The 20,549-nt window shown below is 36.8% G+C and overlaps 1 protein-coding gene across 3 annotated transcripts in view; it reads left to right on the top strand.

The window, feature by feature from the left end:
- The window catches only part of TET2 (tet methylcytosine dioxygenase 2), a 130,360-nt gene that overhangs the window by 47,331 nt on the left and 62,480 nt on the right, over positions 1 to 20,549 (top strand). The window contains exon 3 of one of the 3 annotated variants that reach the window (XM_054484591.2): positions 6,827 to 6,864. The exons of the other annotated variants lie outside the window; for them this stretch is intronic. The gene's annotated coding sequence lies outside the window, so the exon portion shown is untranslated. The remainder of the gene's footprint in view (positions 1 to 6,826; positions 6,865 to 20,549) is intronic. 3 annotated transcript variants of the gene reach the window in all.

Genomic DNA, 20,549 nt, shown 5'->3' on the forward strand with positions numbered 1-20,549 from the left:
TGGAAGAGTCTTAGTGAAAACAGTTTGTATTCTGAAAGAAAATTGCAATGTAAATACAGGCACTAAAAACGTTTATTCATCTTTACAGATGTTAATCTGACCAGACATTTTTCTCAAAATGTGAAAATAGTATGGATTTTCTTAGCTCATTTAATATTGAAAAGACTAGAAAAACAAGTAATGATGTTCTAGAAGAATCTATGATCATATAATTACAGTTGTCCTTCAGTATCTGTGGGAGATTGGTTCCAGGACCCCCCATGGATATCAAAATCTGTGGATCCTCAAGTCTCTTATATAAAATAGTGCAGTATTTGCACATAATTTATGTATACCCTCCCATATACTTTGAGTCATCTCTTGATTATTTATAATACTACAATGTGCATGCTATGTAAGTAGTTATTATACTGTATTGTTTAGGGAATAGTGACAAGAAAATTAATCTGTACATGTTCAGTACAAACACAGCAATCCATTTTTTTTCTGAGTATTTTGATCTGTGATTGATTGAATCCACAGATGCTGGAATCCATGAATACCCATGGGGGGCTGACTATAATGTTGTCTATGTGCGTAGCAATTTTGTAATTCTCAACCGAGGACGTGTATAGTCCTTGAATCTTGGTAGGAATCTTGGGGACTTTTCTTAAAATATTTTGACCATCTTCTCAAGATCTTGACTCCTACCCCCACTTGTACACGTGCACATACTTGTGCACACTCACACACAATACCCTTCCTTAAGTCCTGCTCACCAGCTTGCTTCCTATTGCATTGAGAGCATTCAACTTGTAGACCAAGAACTTCTACCATTTTTTTCCACCTCTACCCCAAAACACAGTTTAGACATATCCATTCTTTTCATTCTTCAGAGTCATCTCACCACTTCCATAAATTATTTCCTAATTGTTCCCTCTGCCTCTGTTCTTTTTTCTTTTTCTGATGATCAGTTTAAAGTACCTCTGTATGCTCATTCTTAAGTGCAAATCTGACCATCTATATGCCTTCTTAATATCCTTTCTTTTATGGATACCCATTTCAAACTTTATTAAAGGAGTGGAAGCTTCCCCCTCCCCACCTCACCACTTGAAGTTTTTGCAGTTAGAATGGAGTTTATCTGGTTAATGCAAAAATAGATGTGATGTAGAATTCTTGGGGATACCTACTTATCCTCTCTTCAGAGTGGCCCTGAATAGCTCTGTGAACCCAGGAATCTAAAGAACTCAGTACAGAAACCATCAGCCTACAGAAAGCAGATCAAACTCTATGCTTGATATTCCTGATCTGGCTCCTGGTCACTCTTCAAATTCTTCCTTACTATATTGTCCCTTCAGATTTGTAAATCTTTACCATGACATCATATTTTACACATTGAACCTTTGTACCGCTGTTCCTCTCCTGATGAACTTCCCTTTTCTCTTAACTACACAGCTCAGATTTCTCATAAGGGAAGCTTCATATTTGTTGTGGCACTGTTGTTCCTCAAACATCCTACTTCCTGTAGTCATTTGTTTGTGCTTGTCTCCTTTGCAGATTCTGAAATTCCTAGGGCAAAGGCTGCATCTTGTCTTCTTATTACTGATATTTTACACAGTATCTGGTTACATAGTAGACATTCAATCATACAATTTAAAATAACAGGTTGACTTTGTGATCTTTCTCATATGTTTTATTTCCCTCTCCCCCTACTGGCAACTTCTTCCTACTTCTTAAAATAGATACAGCACTTGCCCATTAAGTGGAGGGAAGAGGTGTGGGAGTCCAGTAGTTGGAACTTCAAGTGTCAAAACATGATAATCTCATTTGCAAAGTTACATTATATCAGAGCTTGAACCTCAGAGATACTTAATTATAAGTAACACTTGTGGAACATTTGATACCTACATTTTTTTTGCTAAAGCATCCTATCAAAATTAAATGTGTTGCAGTTGAGATTTGTGAGGTTTTAGCTATTTGGAGATTTTAGGGATATGTTTAGTGTTCTAATTCTAATAGTATTGATGAATATAAATGTTTCACTGTAGAAAGAGAAGTTTGAGAGCTGTTGTGAATGATATTTGATGTCTATTAGGTGATAATTTTTGATGACTAAATATGCTGAAGACCTTAGTGAGAAATACATGAATACAGAAAATATTTTGAAAATTATGAAAAGTTCATCATTGATTATAGATTTTCTTATCCAGCAGTTTTTGGTTGTGTTGTGTTTTTCACCGTCAGAGAAGCAGAAAGTGGTCAGTGGACTTTAGAATGTAGGCTCTTGTAGGAGGCCATATGTTTGAGAGTGCTGTCCAGGTGCTTTGTGATGTGGCTGAGAATGGGTGCAGGCTTGCAGGGAAAAACTAATACTGTAGATCTCCAGAGAGCATTTTAGGAAAGACTTCTAAGCTTTAGGTTCCCTGACCAAAGAGTAAAAAGTGATTCTTAATATCCATAGCTATAGAGGAAAGTAAATACACTTCCCACATCAAATTTAGAATTAAATATTTAGGCATTTCAAGTGTATTTCATTTAGAACAAAATAAAATCATATATTCATTAATGAAATATGAAACCAGATGGTCTCTGGAAGGTTTTTCCCTTTACTGACTTTCAGACTAAGGCAAGGAAGAGTAGTTTTGTTTTTTAATTTATATTTTAATTGTCCCTTTCTGTGTTTCCAAAAGTTTTATTTTTTGAAAGTGAGTCACCTTTTAGACATTTGAAAAATTAGAATTACTATGATGCTTATTCTATTAGTAAGTCTTCCTAGAGTAGCAAGGTAGAAAAGCATCTCTGAATGCTTACATAGTAAGTATTTAATAAATGTTTTTTGGGCCAGGTGTGGTGGCTCACTCCTGTAATCCCAGCAATTTGGGAGGCCGAAGTGGGTGGATCACCTGAGGTCAAGAGTTTGAGACCAGCCTGACCAATATGGTGAAACCCCATCTCTACTAAAAATACAAAATTAGCTGGGGGTGGTGGCACATGCCTGTAATACCAGCTACTCGGGAGGCTGAGGCAGGGGAATCGCTTGAACTCAGGAGGTGGAGGTTGCAGTGAGCCGAGATCATGCCATTGCACTCCAGCCTGGGCAACAAGAGTGAAACTCTGTCTCAATAAATAAATAAATAAAATATATAAATAAATGCTTTTTGATTTAACGAAGGTGTCATTGTCCTATGAAAAGGAAAACTATCAAAATATATTTTTTAAAACTTAGCTTTTGATAATGATATGGAAGATATTTCTCTTAATAACCTAAGTCAGAAACTAAAATATGTTATAAAATGCTAATATCAAATATTTGAGACCAGTTAAAGGAGACAGAAGGAAGTTATGGAGAAAGAAGCAGTAGCCAGAAAATAAGGGCAAGAGAATGTTTTCTAAATTTATGAGAATCAGAATGTTTACAAAATTGCTATTATTTTCATCTGGAAAAAATATGCCTTGTAGCCTGAAAAAATGAACATTCCCTTTCCATACCATGCAGGAACCTTCTTTACTGCACTCCTAAGAGGACTAGTCTAGCACCTAATTGGATACTTGTGGTAATAATTGGGAACTCACTGATCTGGTACATCAGTGTGGGAGTCGAGTAGTCGGAATTTCAACTGTCAAAACATGATAGTCTCATTTGCGAAGTTACACTATATTAGAGCTTGAACCTCAGAGATACTTAATTATAATTAACACCTGTAGAACATTTGATACTTCCTTTTTTTTTTTTTCACTTGAGTGTCCTACCAAAATTAAATGTGTTGCAGTTGAGAGTTGTGAGGTTTTAGCTATTTGGAAACTTTAGGGATATGTTTAGTGTTCTAATTCCAATAGTATTGATGAACATAAATGTTTTACTGTAGAAAGAGAAGTTTGAGAGCAAGTTGAGCAAGAATCTGTCACTCTAGGTCTTCTACTCTTTATTAAAGAATGTTGGATTCATTTATAACTTACTGGTCCCTTAAATATTAAAGTTTGGTGTTTGGTATCTTAAACATGATTACATCCTTATAGGGCTCTCTTCTAATTGCCTGGATACTGCACATCTATTAATACAGTCTCAAAGCACACTTGCTTTTTTGATAGTAAGAGCATACGATTTAATCACATTGAAGTTACAGTCCGCAAAAGTTTTTGTCTTTTTTTCAGGCAAGCACCTGATGAATGAATCTCTACTATCCTTCACTTTGTGACTGATTTTCTAAATAAATGTTGGAGATTTTAACTTACAATTTATTAATTTCCATCTTGTTTCTTCAAGTCCCTCCTTTAAGTCTAAGGAAATTTATGGAAATCTTTTTCCATACCATCAAGTAGCTTATTTCTTTTTAACTTTTTTTTTCCTTAAGTTCAGGAGTACATGTGCAGGTTCGTTGCATAGGCAACCTTGGGTCATGGGAGTTTGTTGTACAGGTTATTTCATCACCCAGGTATTAAGCCTAGTACCCATTAGTTATTTTTCCCGATCCTCTCCCTCCTCCCGCCCTCCACCCTCTGATAGGCCCCAGTGTGTGTTGTTCCCCTCTGTGCGTCCATGTGTTCTCATCATTTAGCTCCCACTTATAAGTGAGAACATGCAGTATTTGGTTTTCTGTTTCTGTGTTAGTTTGCTATGGATAATGGCCTCCAGCTCCATCCACGTCCCTGCAAAAAACATGATCTTATTCTCTTATATGGCTGCATGGTATTCCATGGTGTATATATAACACAGTTTTTTTTATCCAGTCTATTATTGATGGGCATTTAGGTTGATTCCATGTCTTTGCTATTGTGAATAGTGCTGCAGTGAAAATACGTGTGCATGTGTCTTTATAATAGAATGATTTTTTTTTTTCCTTTGGTATATACCCAGTAGTGGGGTTGCTGGGTTGAATAGTATTTCTGTCTTGAGGTCTTTGAGGAATCGCTACACTGTCTTCCACAATGGTTGAACTAATTTACATTCCCACCAATAGCATATAAGTGTTCCTTTTTCTCCGCAACCTCACTAACGTGTTATTTTTTGACTTTTTAATAATAGCCATCCTGACTGGTGTGAGATGGTATCTCATTGTGGTTTTGATTTGCATTTCTCTAATGATCAGTGATGTTGAGCTTTATTTCATATGTTTGTTGGCCGCATGTATGTCTTCTTTTGTAAAGTGTCTGTTCATGTCCTTTGCCCACTTTTTCTTGGGGATGTTTGTTGTTGTTGTTGTTGTTTTTCCTGTAAATTTAAGATCCTTATAGATGCTGGATACTAGACTTTTGTCAGAAACATAAATTGCAAAATTTTTCTCCCATTCTGTAGGTTGTCTGTTTTCTCTGTTGATAGTTTATTTTACTATGAAGAATCTCTTGAATTAGATCCCATTTGTGAATTTTTGCTATGAACTGGGTCTGATATGGTATGAGCATATGTTTAATTTTAACTCCCAGGTCACACTGTGTTTTTTTTTTTTTTTTTTTGGAGATGGAGTCTCACGCTGTCACCAGTCTGGAGTGCGGTGATACAATCTTGGCTCATTGCAACCTCTGCCTCCTGGGTTCAAGCAATTCTCCTGCCTCAGCCTCCCGAGTAGCTGGGACTACAGGCACACACCACCACGCCCAGCCAATTTTTGTATTTTTAGTAAAGATGGGGTTTCACCATGTTGGCCAGGATGGTCTCTATCTCTTGACCTTGTGATCTGCCCACCTCAGCCTCCCAAAGTGCTGGGGTTACAGGCTTGAGCCACCACACCTGGCCCCAGGTCATACTTTTAATCAAAATGAGAAAAAAAGATTGACTTCACTGGAGTGCTTATGTCTTGTTTTATATTCAAGTTTTAAGTTTATGTTCTTGAGATTATTACATCTTGAGTTACTTGATAATACCACAGTTGAAATCCATGTTGTTGAGTCCTTCAACCCCTTGAGGACTGAGAATTCCCTTTAATTATCTGTCTGAATCATTTAAATACTTGTAAATCAAGAGTTCAATTTAGAAATGTTATACTTGATACATTTTTTAAAGCTGGATAAATTAACCTATTAAACAAAATTCTCTCTTCTTCAAAAAAAGGCATCACTTCCCCACAAATGTGTAATTTAGGAATTGTTTTCTATTGCAGTGGTTCATGCTTATATATTTTAGCTGCTCTAATGCAAGGTGTTTCCTAAAAAGTTTAAGGAAAGTATAACTTTATTTTCATGTATGATAGTAAATAATACAATAGGGGGTGCATTTGTGCTGTGCGTGTTTTTGTTCCCATTTCAGTGCTCAATTACTGTAGCTTCTAATAAATAAAATTATCAGTTGCTAACATTTAAATCAAACAGTTCCACAAGTGGAAGTATGGCTTATTTGTGAGAGTTGTGTTTTTTTAAACTTAACCTTACTGAGGGGTTTTAAGGACTGCTAATTATAGATTGTACTAAGCAAAGTATAAAGTAATAGAAGGTTACCAAGTTGAGGCTAGAATTCAATTAGTGCCAATACAGTTAAAATGGTATCATTAACAGAACATCTTCATCCAGGATCTTTTTTTTTTTTTTTTTCCCCAGACAGGGTTTCACTCCTGTTGCCCAGACTGCAGTGCAGTGGCTTGATTGAGGCTCACTGCAGCCTCAACTTCCCGGGCTCAGGTGATCCTCCCACCTCAGCTTCCAGAGTAGCTGAGACCACAGGGGCGTGCCACCACCCCTGGCTAATTTTTTGTATTTTTTGTAGAGACGGGGTTTTGCCATGTTGCCCAGGCTGTTCGCAAACTCCTGGCCTCAAGCAGTCCACCTGCCTCGGCCTCCCAAGGTGCTGGAATTACGGGAATGAGCTGCCACACCTGGCCCATCCAGAATCTTTAGATTACCAACTTCTGTCTTCCAGGTTTTCATGCCCTTGGAAATTTCTGCATATTTTTAGAGGTAAGACCCATCCTCATCTTCTTCCTAATCCTTAACATATTGTGAACACAGATGTATATACAATTAAGTAGTTCCCCGAGTTACAAATATACTTAAATATACTTTAACTTATTATAGAAGGCTTACAAAAACTGTGGATAAATAACATATATTTATCTTAGTTAATGAATAACTGATGCTGAAAATAATGTGAATGTCAAATTAGTTCTCTTTTTTTCTAGCCCTCACCTTTGAAAAGCCTGAGCCTCTGAGACGTGAGATGACTGCTGTAAAGTGAAGCAGTGAATTTCTAGAGGCTGGGTTCACTCTTCGGGTCCTCTAAATCCTAGGTCGCTTCCCACTACTACATACTACCCTAAAAAATCTGTAATTCACAGTTTTATTTTTTAATCTTTTTCATAACATTACATTTTTATTGAACAAATACAGGAAACAGTTTTAAATTACTCATTGCTCTTGAATACATTGGTGATTATTTTTCTTCTCTGAAATTCTGTTTTCCTTAAAGGCAGTCGTTTTTTGGCCTCTTCTAAATGACACTTCGTATTTTTAGTAACATCATAACTTCAGTGGCCACAATGAGCCCTCATTTTGCAACATATGCCTACTTTTCATATCTGGCTTGCCTTTTGTTTATTATTTATAATTTAATGAAAAGAAAGTACCACTCTTTCCATAGTTTTGTAATAGAATTGCTGTCAACAAAGTAGTGGATGCACTGTTATAAAGATTTCATTGTGAAAACATGAAATGGCTGTTAACTATATATCAGGCAAAATAAAAACAGGAAATATAAACATTTCCTGGAACAGGGCAGAGTATGAGTAAATAAGGTATCAAATATAATTGGATACCTGGCCAAATATTTTTAAATGTCTTAAGAAATGTCACTGGAAAGACTGGAGTACTTGGATTTGTCTCTTATTCTTATTTTGATTCCTAACACTGTGCTTGGCACATGGTAGGTAATTAATAAATGTGTGGTGGATGAATAATGATTATCATTCAGTTAGTGACTAAGAGAGTTGGAAAGGGCTATCAATTTCAAATTGGTTCCTTTAAGACGTTTTTGCATAAGATTTGGGAGAAAAGTAAAAGAGCACCATATGATTATGCTTTACTAAGAGCTACTTCCATTCCTACATTGAGCATGTGGACTCATATTTGGCCTATATAATTACATTAGAATAAACAAAGCACCAAAAGTTGGAAAAGGAAGTAGTAGTAGGAGAGGGTTTTAAGCTATGTATTTACTGGGAAAAAAAAGTCATATTTTCTTTTTTAAAAAATTCTAAAAATACTGTAATCAGTTGGGAATTGAATGTGCTTTGTGTCAGACAAAGGTCTTTGTATACAATACATTACATTTTATATACCAATACATTACATTACATAGAAGGGAGTGCCTGGCTTTGGGAAACACATCTACCTAAACTCTTAACATAGCACCGATGCTGCCATACAGTAGGTAATACCAAGACAAATCAGGGCTGTTATTAACAACCTTGAGGAAATGTCTTGGGAAATATTTAAATAATTTTTGTTTAATTATAATAAGGAATATACAGCCTCTGTGAAGTCATCCCAAACTCTTCGAGGCAAATTTAGTCTCCTCCCACCCCTGTTTTTTAATGTTTCTAAAGGATGTTATGTATAATCTATTAGAAAACTGGCCAGGTACAGTAGCTCATGCCTGTAATCGCAGCACTTTGGGAGGCCAAGGCGGGTAGATACCTGAGGCCAGGAGTTTGAGACCAGCCTAGCCAATATGGCGAAACCTCTCTACTAAAAATACAAAAATTAGCCAGGCGTAGTGGCAAGTGCCTGTAATCCCAGCTACTCAGGAGGCTGAGGCAGGAGAATCTCTTGAACCTGGGAGGCAGAGGTTGCAGTGAGTTGAGATCGCATCACTGCATTCCAGCCTGGGCGACAGTGAGACTCCGTCTCAAAAAAAAATATATATATATATATATACACACACACACACACACACACACATATATATACATTAGAAAACTAATTACATTGTTTTCTTAAAATGTTTTAAACATCTCTCTTCCTCAAGGACAAGAATCTTGCATCCTTAGTGCATACCAGGTACTTAATAGATATTTAAATGAATAATGAGCTACTGTTGCCTAAAAATATTAGACATCATGTAATATCAGGCCTACAGTTGATAGAAAAAAGTATTCTCAACTAAGAATAATTTACCAGTGGAGAAAACTATTAGTTTTCCCTTCTTTTTCTTTGCTTTATAAAATTTAAATGACATTAAGAGTTATGTTTCTTGGAAAATTGAAAAGAATATCTGTGGGAACAATGGGCTCTGGGTGTAATTGCAGGATAATTTGAAAAGTTTAAAGAATATTTTCCATAGGTATAAGTTTATTTAGGCTCTATGTCTCCTTTTGAGATGACTTTAGCAGTATATATTTTCCTGGAACACCATTCACTCTAGGTTTTCTAATTTATTGGTTTAAAATACATGGCATTTTACCAAGTAAATATTCTCTGTATCTGTAGGTACAGCACCTCTGTGTACACTAAGTTAGTGTACGTATTTTTTTTAAATTGCCTTAGTTTTGCTATTCACTAGATTATTTTCCAAGGAACCTACTCTTAGATTTATTAAGCCTACTATATATATTTTGTTATTAACTAATTCTCTTATTTTTAAAAATTACTTTTCCTTTCTTTGCTTAAATTTGCTTTGTTTTCCTAAATTATTGATTTGGAATACTTGTTTTTATTTTGTTTTGTTTTGTCAATAAAAGAGTTTTAAGACTCTAGTTATACTATAGCTATAGCCAATGCATTTTGAGAGGTGCTTACATATTACAATTATTTTCAGAAATTCCTTATTTCAAAGCTTTGCTTTCTTTGAACAAAGAATTATTTAGGAAAAGAAAGGAATAAAAATCTCTTCAACTGATTCTCCACTTGACTAGCTTTATTATTTGCAGTATTCTGTTTTTTACTTCTTGTAATACTTCTTTATATTTTGTTGTGAAATTATGTTACCTAACAATATTTTCCTTAACTTCTTAATTTTAGCCTGTTTTCCAAGTTAATCATTTATCTATTGTTTCAATGAATACCTAAGAAAATTTTCTTTGTCAGGATAAGGCACATGAGGTCTAAGATTTATTTCTAGAACAGTAAGCAAATCATTTCTGAAAGTGTGTTCTTCTACTATTAAGTAACATGTTTATTTTTGTCTTTTAGTTGAAGTCCCCCCCTACCCAATAGGTACTATTCTGATTTGTTCTCCTATTCACACATTCTTGAAGGAGAGCTGATTCATCTGTACCCACGAAATTATATATAATTTTCTCAGAGTGTACAAAACATTGTCTTTTTTTTTTTCTTTTTTTGAGTTTTTCACTCTTGTTGCCTAGGCTGGAATGCAATGGCAGGATCTAGGCTCACTGCAACCTCCACCTCCCGATTTCAAGAGATTCTCAGCCTCCCGAGTAGCTGGGATTATGGGATTATAGGCATGCACCACCACTCCCAGCTAATGGAGTTGGGGAGTTGGGGGTTCTCCATGTTGGTCAGGCTGGTCTCAAACTCCCGACCTCAGGTGATCCACCCGCTTCAGCCTCCCAAAGTGCTAGGATTACAGGCATGAGCCACCACACCCAGCCCAAAACATTATCTTAATGGAGCATTTAGAACGTTATCACTGACAAACTTTTTTCTATTGAAAATATTGCTTAAGAGATCAGGTCATGCCCACCCCACACCCCACATCCTTTGTATTTCTCTTTTACTTGTCTTGACCTCTAGTTCAGATTTATAGTTTGGTAATGTCTGATTTTCTTTTTTAGTGCTTCAGCCCATCTGGTTGGGGAACAGCTCTATCCCACTGGGACCTCTCCCTTTCCCCATGAGTGACGCCAGGGTCCCGCTGCCCATAAGCATTCTGTTTGCTGAGTTTGTATATATTTCCTTTCCCCGGCTTTGCTGCCTTTGGATGCTTTGTGGTTAAATAAGACATACCCATGTTTCCTAAAGCCTCCTTCACCTTTAGTCCTTGATGCTGGGGACCTTTTGGTTGGGAAGACAGCTTCCTTATGTCAGGGTGAGCCTGCTACACAAGTATGTAACTCAGACAGTGACCTACTGTTGTTTCTGTTTAGTGTTTCTTTGTCTCCCTCAAACGATACAAATGTGGAGGTCTTCAATTGCAGTCTCCCTCTCTCCTATTAGTTTTGTCTGCCACAACCCATGCCCTCCAAATAAGAGATGATAGAGCAGTCTTTACTTATTTTCTGTAGCACTCCACAACTGACTTTAGAAGAGGGACTGGGATTGGGCTCTTAGTGATGACTTTTAATGTGGATTCATCTGCATTTTCTCTAGAAATTCTTTAAACTTTCTGCCTCTCAGCTGGCACTGTTCCATGGTATTTTAGTGCTAATGGGGGATCTTTTCTAATTTTTGTTTTTCTTTGACTGTTTAAATCATTTACTGGAAAGAGGGCTTAGATATCTGCTCATATGCTCCTGCTAGTCTACAAGTCCTCCAGCCTGATTTTGTTCATGAACATGATGGAAATAAGCTTCTTAAATGCCTTTAATATTGGATACTGCTTTCAAGGAAATTTAAAATAGCAAGCAGGCTTTCAAGAAGAGAGAATAAATTATCAGCCAGTCTCGCAAGAATAAAAATAAGCCAAGTCATATAAAACAAGTTTGGAGTAAACTTGTTTTTACATTTCAAATTCGAGTTGAACTCTTCAAGTGAAACTTCAGAAATATAAAAAACTTTAACTGATAAAGATTCCAAACATTAATATATGGAAATATATGAGCTCACTGAAAATTTTACATAAATTTTACTAGAAGAGGTGACTGACCAGTTGCTTTTATAAGATGCTCAAAAAGATCTCAAATCTTAGGGACTAATATTGTAAGTATATGGGGAAATTAAGACAAAGATTTACCATCTTGTGAGTTTCTAGTTTGGATAATAAATTTCACAAGAAATTGCTTTAGCACAAACATGAAAACCTTAAGCATGAGAACTCTCCTTTTGAAGTACAAAGGGACACTAAAGTGAATAACTCAAACTGGAAATGTAGAAAATTGAATTTGCTATGATTTGAAGTCCTTTCAGAATAGCCAACAGATTTTAAACAAGAGTTTGTATTGCATAGTTTCTTTGGGATATACATTGAAGGAGAAAGGAGGAGGGAGTTTTAAAAGACAAGTGGAAGGCCCTTTCTGTTTGTTTTGGCTATGGCTTCCATTTCAGTGTCTGTATTTAAGGGATCATAAAAGGAACTGAAAAGATTGGTCACAATGGCAACTCTGTACCTGTATGATTTCGGATGTGGAAAGAGTTTAGTGATTTCCCTGTTAACGTATACTGCTGTGGAAGTCATTCATTATGCAGTTAGGCATTAGCAGAATAAATACAGTTCACAGCTATAGGAACCAAATTTAACTTTATCACTCTCGTGATTTAGAATATTTTCATATGCTTTCATATGTCCTACAGGCAATAAGAAGATAGAATCAATACTTGGTGATTTATAGGTAATTTTTTAAAAGGGAAGAAAGAATTAAACATCCATGGTTTCTTCTTAAGTAACTGGGTGGATGATAGTATCCCTCACACCAATGGGGAATATAGATGACAGGTTTGGAGTGAAAGACAGTGAATTCCATTTTGGATAAGTTGAATTTGAAGTGCCTATGGGACATACAGGTACAGATGACTAGAAGACAATTGAAAATCCAAATTGTGAACTCTGCTGAAGGTTAGAAGTACAGATCTGAGATTGAATTGCTACTTGAGTTCATGAGAATAAAATAGGTCATTCTGCAAATGGTTATCTCAGTATCTTCCTGGCCATCTCTTGGGTCACCTTGTTGACTTTTCATTCTCTTTACAATCTCTAAATTCTCATGTTTTTAAGGCTCTCATCTTAGGCCAACTTATCTTGGGTTACCTTGCTAACTTTTCATTCTCTTTACAGTCTCTAAATTTGTGCTTTGAAGGCCTCATTCTCAAGCTGGCTTCTCTGTTTTGGTGGGAACTGGTAGCAATCATTCATTTGTAAACAACCCAAATGGCTAGCATTGAGCAGGACTCCCCAGCATACTCCTCTGAATTATGTTTTGAGTTATCTGAAGGATCAATATCTCAAACTAGGAAACTCTAGCTTTCTCATTTATTTTTATCATCTGATTATTTTTCTTGCCTTTAAGTATAAGGGATAGAGACTTGATTGATTTTTATGTACAACAAGTTAAAAAATTTAGTTAGGCATCTTTGCCATGTAATCAGTTTATACTTCTTGAATCTTTTCCAGTCATCAAAAAGTTGCTGAGCATGCGCAGCTTTACTTACTAGCTTATAGCATGAAGAAGAGTAAAATAAGAGTGGATAAAGGCACAGTGGTAAGTAGTCAGTGTTTCCAATTAATCTCACAGTTTAGGATTAATTTAGCGTGAATTCTGTTCTTTGGTGTCTTCCTGCTTTTTGACGTGGTAACCTGCCATAACAAAAGGAAACAGCAGGAAACTTGGTACCAATTAAAACAGTCTTCTTCCACCAAAGAACGAACTGTCAGCAAACAATCTCAAATTCAAAGTGATAAGTGTTTTAGAGTGAAACAAGGATAAAGAGACAAAGCTATTAAATTTTAACATCTGCTGGAACACAAAGCGCATGCCAGTAGAATTAAGTTTGGCATTTAATTAGATACAATTTGCACATCAGAAATCAAATAGATGCCTCAAGGCATGGTATATATATATATATATATATATTTGAGCGAGGGGCACTTCTAGCAAAACTGAATACACTGGTATAAATGTCTGTGTGAAAATTTTTTTATCCATTCACTTTTGGTGTGTATTCCAGCTATGAGTTATTCAACCAGGCTCACTAAGTTTGAGTCTGATTAATAACGTTTGAGGTCACACCTGATTAACAGTATTTGAAGTTTGAATTTTTTCTAAGATGACTCAAGCGCAATAACATTTTCTATATCAAAATGAATCTCCATCCAAATAGGAAAGAAATCTGAAATTTCTGTTTCTGTGTTGACTGAGATGCTCCGGATGAGCCTGGACTCAGACCTCACCAACTTTGGATCTTTATGTTAAGTAGTCAGTGGGGTTGACTTCTAGGACTAGAGATCAAAATGTTCTACACCTCTTGATATAGATCAATGGCTGATGTAATGTGCTTCCAACAACTTTCTTTTAACTAAAACAGTACATATACCAAGTTGGTTTGTCACAATGGAAACAAAACAGAAATCTGACAACAGATTTCTCTAATTTTTTTTGTGTATGTTTCTGAATGGAGCTAAAATACATAATTTTACTCTTCCTTGGTGAAGATGCCTTTATAAAAGAGGACGTGTTTGAGAAAATTAAGAAATCTTGTGGGTAGCCATGAAAGAATTATTTTAAACAGAATTAGTATAGAGGTGTGAAGATCTACTGAAGAGTGATAAGTAAGTATGGAAGAGATGGCGTTCAGTATTGGGCTTCAGTATGAATAGGTAGAAGATGAGCAAGGCTTAGAGGCAAGAGGTTCATTCAATAGGCTGTTGCGGTTATCCAGCAATGAGATGGTGACAGCATGAGCCATGGTAGTAAAAGTAAGGATATGGATAATTTATGGGTCCTACAGACAATAAGAACATAGAACCGATAGGTTATTTTTTAAACGGGAAGAAAGAATTAAACATCCATGGTTTCTTCTTAAGTAACTGGGTGGATGATAGTACCCCTCACACTGATGGGGAATGTAGATGACAGGTTTGGAGTGAAAGAATGAATTCCATTTTGGATAAGTAGAGTTTGAAGTGCCTATGGGACATACAGGTACAGATGACTAGGAGACGATTGAAAATCCAAATTATGAACTCTGCTGAAGGTTAGAAGTACAGATCTGAGATTGAATTGCTACTCGAGTTCATGGGAATAAAATAGGTCATTCAGTAAATTGTTATCTCAATATCTTCCTGGCCATCTCTTGGGTCACGTTGTTTACTTTTCATTCTCTTTACAATCTCAAAATTGTAATGTTTTTAAGGCCCCAATCTCAGGCTGGTTTCTCCAACTGTACTCTTACTTGGGATGATCTTATCTAGTCATGGGGCATTAAATACCATTGGTAGGTTAACACAGTTCACAGTTATCTCCAGCTAAGACCCCTTACTGATTTCCTGACTTGTACACTCAACTGCCTGCCTAATATACCCACTTTAATGATAACGTACATCTCAAACTGAGCTTGTTCGAAATAGAAGCCTTAATTTTTCTGTCAGTCATATTGGTCCCATTTACCCATCCTAACAAATAGCACCATCATTAACCTTTTAGCTCAAGACAAAACTCTAGGCATTATCTTGCTTTCGTTCCTTTCATGTACTTTCTCACATCTAATCCATTAACAAGTTATTCTGTTTCTGCCTCCAAAATGTGTCCTAAATTGATCCATTTCTCTGCCACTGCTCTTCTCTAGTTCAGGACATTATATCCTTTCTCTTGGATTACTGCAGTCTCTAAACTTCATGCATCTGTGTTTTATATTTTTAATTCATTGTCTGTACAGCTACCAGAGTGATCTCTTAAAGGTCCAAATCAGTTCATGTCACTGCTTTATATATATAATGCACCTATGGCTTCCCACTGGATTTAAATAATAATCTTAACACTTTACCCCTCCATGGCCTTTGCATACTTCTAACCTCACACCTCAAAACACTCCTCTTGTTCACTGAGAACTAACTAGACCAGTTTCTCTTCTCCTCAGCTATACCATGCTAATTTATGCTTCAGTGCCTTTGTACTTTTTTTCCCTCTAGCTGGATCATTCTTCCAGGTCATTCTATCATTGGCTTTTTCATTCAGTTCATATAGATATCAACAAATCAAGAGAGTCTCTGCTCTATCTAAATAGTCCTGTTTTAGTCCTCTTTATCTCATCACTCAGATTTATTTCCCTCATAGCACTTATCAGTCTGAAATTGTTTGTTTATTTGGCTACTTGTTTGTCTAGATAAACTTCACTGATGAAGGAATCCAGACTATCTTGTTCACCCCTACATCCCTAGAACAATATGTTAAAGATAAATAAATAAATAGATGAAAGAATGTTGAAGAGAAGAGTGTCCAGTCCAGCCCCCTGAGGTGACCAGTATTTAGGGAATAAGCTGAGGCAGAGGAGGGCCATTAAGAAGGAGCAATGAGAGATAGAGGAAACCTAAGAACAAGGTGTCCCTAAAGTGAGAATGTCCTAACACAGGTCTAAATGAAAGGATAGTTCAGAAGAGGGCACTGCAGCTGGCTGAAAGAGAACAAGAAAGGCTGTAAGGTGGAGGTGACTTTTTAATTGAGCCGTGAAAGATAGGGAAATTCTTTATGAAGGAGTAAATGGAGGCACAAAGGCATAGAGGCAGAAGATGCATGCCTGTTTGGGGAATAGAGAGTCATCCCATTTGTCTTTCACATATCTCATTTAATACTTCTCATTTAATCCTTTTAGTGTTAATGTTGTCACTAGATTAAAAAACAAAGGCTCCATCAGGATCACAAAGTAAACAGAAGAATATGGATTTAAATGGAGATCTATCTGACTACAAAGACTACTTACTGCAACTTAAGTCATTGAGATTCCTTATGGGCACCTCATATTCACCCTGCATATACCAGTATGCCAATGTTGAAATGAGGTGTGAATAAGCAGGGTAACAATAGAAACAGATATTCTTACCTTGATTATTCCTTTGGTAGCTTCAAGGGAAATTGAGTTTGAGGATAAAGTAACTCTTCCCATGTCAGCACTTTTTATCTGTCCTGAAACATGAGAAATTCTAAATGTTCAAGCCATGCAGTTTTCATCTAGTCAGATGGTTGAGAAGTCCAGGTTACCCATAGTTGTAATGAATACCTCCTCTTTATCTTCTTAATGTTCTGCTTTGCCAAATGATCTATAAAGATTACTCAGTGTACCTTTCAGATTGAGGTCCAGCAGACTTTCAGAACATTACATTTAATTACAGAAACCCAACTAATAAAATAATAAGCTCATGTTAGTTTCAGGTGTTGATTTGTTTTTAATGTAGTCTATATTTACATATAATGACTGGCAACTTAACAGAGTTATAATAGATTATTCACCTGTATTTGCCTTTATTTGTGTGTATACACACATGTATACACACTTTAAACTAGAGTAAAATCATTTATGCATACTAAATCAAACTTGAGAGTCCCAAAATTTTCAAATTGTGTATGGCTTGTCTGTATTTTCTAAGACTGTCCTTTCTGGTTTAAGTGAAATTAAAAATTGAGTTAATGGTATTAGTCTCTTTTAATTTTCCATTTTTTTCATGATTAAAAAATATTAATTTCCAGCCAGGTGCGTTAGCTCACTCCTGTAATCCCAGCACTTTGGGAGGCTGAGGCGGGTGGATCACCTGAAGTCAGGAGTTCAAAACCAGCCTGGCCAACATGGTGAAACCCTGTCTCTACTAAAAATACAAAAATTAGCCAGGCATGGTGGCACATGCCTGTAGTACCAGATACTTGGAAGGCTGAGGCAGGAGAATCACTTGAACCTAGGAGGTGGAGGTTGCAGTGAGCTGAGATCTTGCCACTGCACTCTAGTCTGGGCGACAGAGTGAGAATCTGTCTCAGAGGAAAAAAAAAATTAATTTTCCCCATTCCCCCACCCACCCACCAAAAGACTCCATTGGAGTTTTATTTTACAAATGCATCTGCTCATCTACTTCTTTTTAAGTGCATAAACTAGTTTTACAAGCTTGAGTTTAAATCTTAACTCCTCAATTCTTTTTCTGACATAGAAATATACAGGTGCATTATGAAATAGCTAATAGTGACTATTTTCTAGGGCTGTAACTCAATATTTATAAGCATAATGATATCACCTGCTGAAGTTTGACACGTCAGTATAGTTCTTTTGTTACTCTAAGTCATAAAGGCAGAATTTGGGAAAATTCACAGCTTTTCAAATATGCAGAAGAGGAAAAATTGAGAGGAAGCATACTAAAATTTCTTTAGCCAATTTTAATCAAGTTGAGTTTGAAACTTACAGGATTATGCTTCAAAGCTTGTAATGATCATCACAAGTAGCCTTATTCAAAATGACACACTAATTTCTACCGCATCTGTACTCTTCTCATTGTAAGATGTTACATATACCTATGCTTGACCAAATGGACTTCCTGCTATTTTAAGACATTTTTCTGTGTTTTAAGTCTTTCTACAAATTTTCTCAAGCATTCCCCTTTACCTAGGATGTTCTTCTTTCACTGCAAGTGAAGAAATTCTAAAAATTCTTAAAGCACACTACCAAAAGCCCTTCATTTGGATGACCCACCTTCCTATGAGTCCCCATAGTTGCATGTCTGATGGCATTTATTTTAACTCTATGATCTGCTTCTAAATTAGATAAAAGCTCTCAGAGAGGACTATGACTAATTGTCATTCTGTTTCCCATGGCACCTAGTACAGTACTCAGCTCACAGGCTCAATAAGTAATGAGTTGAACTACGTTTTTTTGAAGCAGAGTCTCCCTCTGTCCCCCAGGGTGGAGTACAGTGGTGCAGTCTCTGCTCACTGCAACCTCTGCTGCTGGGTTCAAGTGATTCTCCTGTCTCAGACTCCCGAGTAGCTGGGACTACAGGCCCATACCACCATGCCTGGCTAACTTTTAGTAGAAACAAGGTTTCACCATGTTGGCCAGGCTGGTCTCGAACTCCTGGCCTCAAGTGATCCACCTGCCTTGGCCTCACAAAGTGCTAGGAAAAGTTTGCCATTGTCGTGTTATGATATATATTGGTTTTTGTCCATGGTTTCTGGTTCATAGCTCCAATATCCCTTTTTACAGTCTTTTGTTAGAATGTGGGGTGTGTTAGGCCTCGGGGCAGGCCTTAGAAAACAGAACCTCTCCTGCCTTCCTTTTACTTGCTCCCTGAGGGAGATTTTTTTTTTTTTTTTTTTTTTTTTGAGACAAGACTTCCCTGTGTCACCCAGGCTGGAGTGCAGTGGCATGATCATAGCTCACTGCAGCCTCAACCTCCTAGGTTCAAGCAATCCTCCCATCTCAACCTCCCAAGTACCTGGGACTACAGGCACATGCCACCACACCTGGCATTTTTTTTTTTTTTTTGTAGAGAGGAGGTTTCGCCATGTTGCCCAATCTGGCCTCCAGTGCCTGGGCTCAAGTGATCCACCCACCTTGGCTCAAACCACCACACCCAACCCTGAGGGAGATTCTAATCTTCCCCACCCTTCTGATTTTGAGTCTTAAAACCCCAGAGAAAGTCCCACCCTTTGCACTGGGGAAAGGAATGCTGATGATCATGAAGCCTCCATAAAAACCCAGGAGGATTGAGTCTGGGGAGCTTCTGGATAGCTGAACCAGTGGAGGTTCCTGGAAGGTGGCTCATCCAGGGAGGACTTAGAAGCTCTGTGCACTTTCCATATACTTCACCCTAAGCATCTCTTCATCTGTATCCTTTGATAAACCAGCAAATGTAAGTGTTTCTTGAGTTATGTGAGCTGCTTGACCAAACGTATTGAACCCAAAGAAGGTGTTGTGGGAACCCCAACTCTAAGCTGGTTGGTCAGAAGTTCTGGAGGCCTGGATTTGTGACTTGTGTCCGTGGCAAGGGCATCTTGGGGACTGAGCGTTTAATCTACGGGGTCTGACACTGTCTCCGGGAATTAAATTGGAGAACACCCAGCTAGTGTCTGCTGCTTGGTGTTGGGGAGAAACCCTCACACATTTGGTCACAAAAGAGAAGTTTTCTGTTTTGAATATTGTTGTGATGTGAGAGCAGAGGAAAAATGCATTTTGGAGAGGTTTTTTCCTACACAGCCATAGGCAATGATAAGAATATGATGCTTTTTTCCAGAAAATGCTACATGAGACCTTTTTATAAAATCTAATTTTCTTCAACTGAGTAGCACTTAAACTAAAAAGAATAGGTTATTTCAGTGTCTCTCTGTAATAACATCTTACAATCACTTGTCAGACCGTGAAATAATGTTCTAGAAAATTAATGAAAGAGCTTTTTAAACTTTGTGACATTTGACTTATATTTATTACCAAAAAGCCTGAATTATTATTCAGCATATTATAATTTTATTTAAAATTTAAATTAGAGATGAAATACTTGTAAATGTTTATAAGATTGGTAGCTGTGTGGGCTTCCAGAGTTAGAAATGCCTCTGAGAAAAGATTTAGAGTTTTGAAAGTATTTTGAAAAAAGAAACAGAAAGGAATACAACATTTTCCCAGCACTGCTTCAATAATGCAGTCTTCAGCATCATCTCAAAGCAGTAACTGCAGTACAGATGAGATCAGCCAGTTTTTTTTTTCCCCCTTATCTGCAGTGATTTTACCATCTCTTCATGCTACATCTTACCACAAAGAGAACATTGAAACATGGGAAAGAGTTTGCTTTGATTTCAACCAGAATGCCAACTCATTTCTGGGGTTCTAAACCATAACCTTTTTTAGCAGAGCAGTGTAGAATTTTTATACAATACCATAAATGGTTGGCCTGAGTAACATTTTAACTGTAAGTCAATACCTTTGAAGAGACATGTCTGACAATTCAGAGTTCTATTTTCTCCATGTGTGACTAAAGTACCTTTTCTATTAAGAGACCAACCACCATT

This window comes from Pongo pygmaeus, chromosome 3, assembly GCF_028885625.2.
Source record: "Pongo pygmaeus isolate AG05252 chromosome 3, NHGRI_mPonPyg2-v2.0_pri, whole genome shotgun sequence".
NCBI lineage: Eukaryota > Metazoa > Chordata > Mammalia > Primates > Hominidae > Pongo > Pongo pygmaeus.